The sequence below is a fragment of the Sardina pilchardus genome, chromosome 9 (assembly GCF_963854185.1).
Source record: "Sardina pilchardus chromosome 9, fSarPil1.1, whole genome shotgun sequence".
Lineage (NCBI taxonomy): Eukaryota > Metazoa > Chordata > Actinopteri > Clupeiformes > Clupeidae > Sardina > Sardina pilchardus.
In genome coordinates, this window is record NC_085002.1 from 1,240,894 (window position 1) to 1,245,670 (window position 4,777).

Genomic DNA, 4,777 nt, shown 5'->3' on the forward strand with positions numbered 1-4,777 from the left:
CTACTCAGTCTAATGTGGACATTCACTCACTCACTCACTCACTCACTCACTCACTCACTCACTCACTCACTCACTCACTCACTCACCTACTCAGTCTAATGTGGACATTCACTCGCTCACTCACACTGCGTTCTGTACCCCTCAAAGTCCTGCGCTGTGTGTGTACCCCTCAAAGTCCTGTGCTGTGTGTGTACCCCTCAAAGTCCTGCGCTGTGTGTGTACCCCTCAAAGTCCTGTGCTGTGTGTGTACTCCTCAAAGTCCTGTGCTGTGTGTGTACTCCTCAAAGTCCTGCGCTGTGTGTGTACTCCTCAAAGTCCTGCGCTGTGTGTGTACCCCTCAAAGTCCTGCGCTGTCGCCTGAATTGTACGTTTGCGTCGAGGCGATGCAGACCACAAGGGCTGTGATTGGTTGTGTTTCTAGCTGGTGTGTTCAGTAGTCTGCTGTGATTGGTCGACTCCCCTGTTGTGTTTCTAGCTGGTGTGTTCAGTAGTCTGCTGTGATTGGTCGACTCCCCTGTTGTGTTTCTAGCTGGTGTGTTCAGTAGTCTGCTGTGATTGGTCGACTCCCCTGTTGTGTTTCTAGCTGGTGTGTTCAGTAACCTGCGGTGGGTGGGTAGTAGCAACATGCTAGTTCACTACTGTAACATGTTTTTGATTACAGTGACGGGGTTAACTGATTGTATGTTGCTATTTGTCAGTTATGTTTTGAAATCAGCCCCCCAGCAAGCAGTACTTTGTGGCCTATTGGGTGAAGTTTGATTGCTAGCAGAACATAAACTGGCTGGCAGACACCTCACAAAGAACCTCAGTCTTCATTTCTGGTTACAATACCTACGTTGTTGGAATTTACTTTGTATTTCTTACAAACAACTTTTACAAAATCTATGCAAGAAAATGCCAAACAAATAACATTCATATTTCAACACAGTAGACTACAGACTATGTTAAATAGAGGCATGCTGCAGACTACATTACCCAGAAAAACAACTGAGGCTGCAGACTACATTACCCAGAAACACGCTGTGGACTGAGGTAACAGACTACATTACCCAGAAACATGCTATACACTGGACTCCAGCAGGTAGCTCACAAGCTACCAGTAGCTCCCCACCTTAGTACTGTAACTCTCCAAAAGGTTTGAGGAAGATGTTCATAAATCTGATAACCCAGTCACTTGGCAAACATGTTAAAATCCTATGAAATCAAATTCACAGTCTCCAAAGAGAGAAGGTAAAAGGAACCTTTAAAAAGCATAAAAATCTTTTTCAGCAGTTTTGGGTGGAGATCAGAATGGCATGCTACTACTAACATAAAAGCTCTCGGCCATTTCCATTTTGTCAAAGTAGCTCTCAAAGGAAAAAGTTGGAGAGCACTGCTAGAGGCTGCAGACTACATTACCCAGAAACACGCTGTTGACTGAGGCTGCAGACTACATTACCCAGAAACACGCTGTTGACTGAGGCTGCAGACTACATTACCCAGAAACACGCTGTTGACTGAGACAGACTGTCCAGGTGCCCGTGTGTAGAACAGTAACTGTACACACACACGCACGCACACACACACGCACACATACACACACGCACACACACACACGCACACAAACACACACACGCACACACACACTCTCAGTGGTGTACCTGGACTTGTCCATGATGTTTCTACCAATAACAGCGCTGGCCTGTCTGCCTGCATCCCAGCTGAGGACGCTTGTTTTGTAAACAGCTCATATTTACTGATGATGCCCCTGCTGCTTAGACTATAAATAAAACACTACAGTTCTACCACCCCACTCCAACACTTCAGTTCTACCACCCCACCCCACCCCACCCCACTCCAACACTACAGTTCTACCACCCCACCCCACCCCACCCCACTCCAACACTACAGTTCCACCACCCCACCCCACCTCACCCCACTCCAACACTACAGTTCTACCACCCCACTCCAACACTACAGTTCTACCACCTCACCCCACCCCAACACTACAGTTCCACCACCCCACCCCACCCCACCCCACTCCAACACTACAGTTCTACCACCCCACCCCACCCCCCTCAACACTACAGTTCTACCACCCCACCCCAACACTACAGTTCTATCACCCCACCCCACCCCACTCCAACACTACAGTTCTACCACCCCACTCCAACACTACAGTTCTACCACCCCACCCCACCCCACCCCACTCCAACACTACAGTTCTACCACCCCACCCCACCTCACCCCACTCCAACACTCAGTTCTACCACCCCACCCCACCCCACTCCAACACTACAGTTCTACCACCCCACCCCACCCCCCTCAACACTACAGTTCTACCCCCCCACCCCCCTCAACACTACAGTTCTACCCCCCCACCCCCCTCAACACTACAGTTCTACACCCTCAACAGTACAGTTACCACCCCTATCTATGGTGTGCGCTGCTGATATTATATGATATAGGCTGCTGATATCATGATATCTACGTACGCTGCTGGTATATCTATGGTGTGTGCTGCTGATATTATATGACATAGGCTGCTGATATCATGATATCTACGTACGCTGCTGGTATATCTATGGTGTACGCTGCTGATATTATATGACATAGGCTGCTGATATCATGATATCTACGTACGCTGCTGGTATATCTATGGTGTACGCTGCTGATATTATATGACATAGGCTGCTGATTTCATAATATCTACGTACGCTGCTGGTATATCTATGGTGTACGCTGCTGATATTATATGACATAGGCTGCTGATATCATGATATCTACGTACGCTGCTGGTATATCTATGGTGTACGCTGCTGATATTATATGACATAGGCTGCTGATATCATGATATCTACGTACGCTGCTGGTATATCTATGGTGTGTGCTGCTGATATTATATGACATAGGCTGCTGATATCATGATATCTACGTACGCTGCTGGTATATCTATGGTGTACGCTGCTGATATTATATGACATAGGCTGCTGATTTCATAATATCTACGTACGCTGCTGGTATATCTATGGTGTACGCTGCTGATATTATATGACATAGGCTGCTGATATCATGATATCTACGTACGCTGCTGGTATATCTATGGTGTACGCTGCTGATATTATATGACATAGGCTGCTGATATCATGATATCTACGTACGCTGCTGGTATATCTATGGTGTGTGCTGCTGATATTATATGACATAGGCTGCTGATATCATGATATCTACGTACGCTGCTGGTATATCTATGGGGTCATTCCGTGTCAAATCACCCAGTGCCGGAAAGTGACCCTCTCCGAAAAAATCTGAAATAAATCACAGGTATTTGTAGACTAGACCTATGCACAAATCTGAAATAGTATACCTGGATCACTAATGGTTTAAAATCTACAGCCCTTTGAAGCTTCAAGTAATTTTAAGCATTGTGGTGAACAGTCCTTTTTGGTCAACTTGCAACGTTATTGGTTCTTTTGGTATTTCACACACATCAGTGAAACTATGTGAATGGAAGCACATTTTCCTGTTGAATTAAGAAATCTAATCAGATGAGACGTGTCTTGTGTAATTTCCCCTCTGCAAAGCTCTGAAAATGGCTATAAATTCATTATGTGAAAAGACATCATCACTTTTGAAGGCTTCTCATTCGAAAGGTATGTGCCACAAATTTCATCAGGTTTTTTTCCCACTCATATATGGACTATAAGGTCATGTCCATGCATCAACTTTGGTTGTAATCGTTGTCATATTGTCAGAGCATTTTGTTTTAATTGGGCTTGATTTTCAAAAAGCCCATTTTTGTCCTATCATTTCACCATGTGGACAGTTAACAGGATTTTTTTTAATTTTACCATATCACATTCTGTATGTGAGGATCATCTGTCCAAAATTTGGGCTTGTTGCTGAGTTTCTTTATTGGAGATATGATTTTTGTAAAATATTCTCTATAAATCCACTGAACTTGCATTGGATCTGCAGTACTACTTTGCACCACATGGGATGCTCTTTTAATACAATGGAAGTCAATGGAAGAGTAAGAGATTCACTTGTTTGCTGCACATATCCAATCTAAACACACATTTTATGGTTCATAGTTGAATTGCTCCAAGTAATGATTGCAACATGAACAACATACTACTCATAAATAAATCTTATTTAGCTAAATAAACTGATCAAGCTAAATATACACACATAAGACTGACTGATCATACATGCAGCAAGAGGATTTAGCTTGCCATCTTTGTAACAGTTTTCTACACCACCATAGAAGTTGGAAAATGAAAGTCATGAACATATTCAAGAAAAAAGGGGTTTCAAGAATTCAGTGCATTATCAGATGCAGAAAAAGCGTCAGATGCAGTTTAGAGCAGGTATTTTTACTTGATGAAGATGACCATGCATGTTTCCATCACATAAAAGTTTTAATCAAAAGGTATGAGGGCTCAAAACTAACGCTATTGCCTGGATCCAAGACGCATTCATGAAAAGGAGATAACTCATCAAGTATCTTGTATGTATGATGACCAGTCAGTCTTATGTGTGTATAATTTGCTTGATCCGCTTATTTTCTCTAAATAAGATTTATTTATGAGTAGTATGTTGTTCATGTTGCAATAACGACTTGGAGAAATTCAACTATGAACCATAAAATGTGTGTTTAGATTGGATATGTGCAGCAAACAAGTGAATCTCTTACTCTTCCATTGACTTCCATTGTATTAAAAGAGCACCCCATGTGGTGCAAAGTGGTACTGCAGATCCAATGCAAGTTCAGTGGATTTATAGAGAATATTTTACA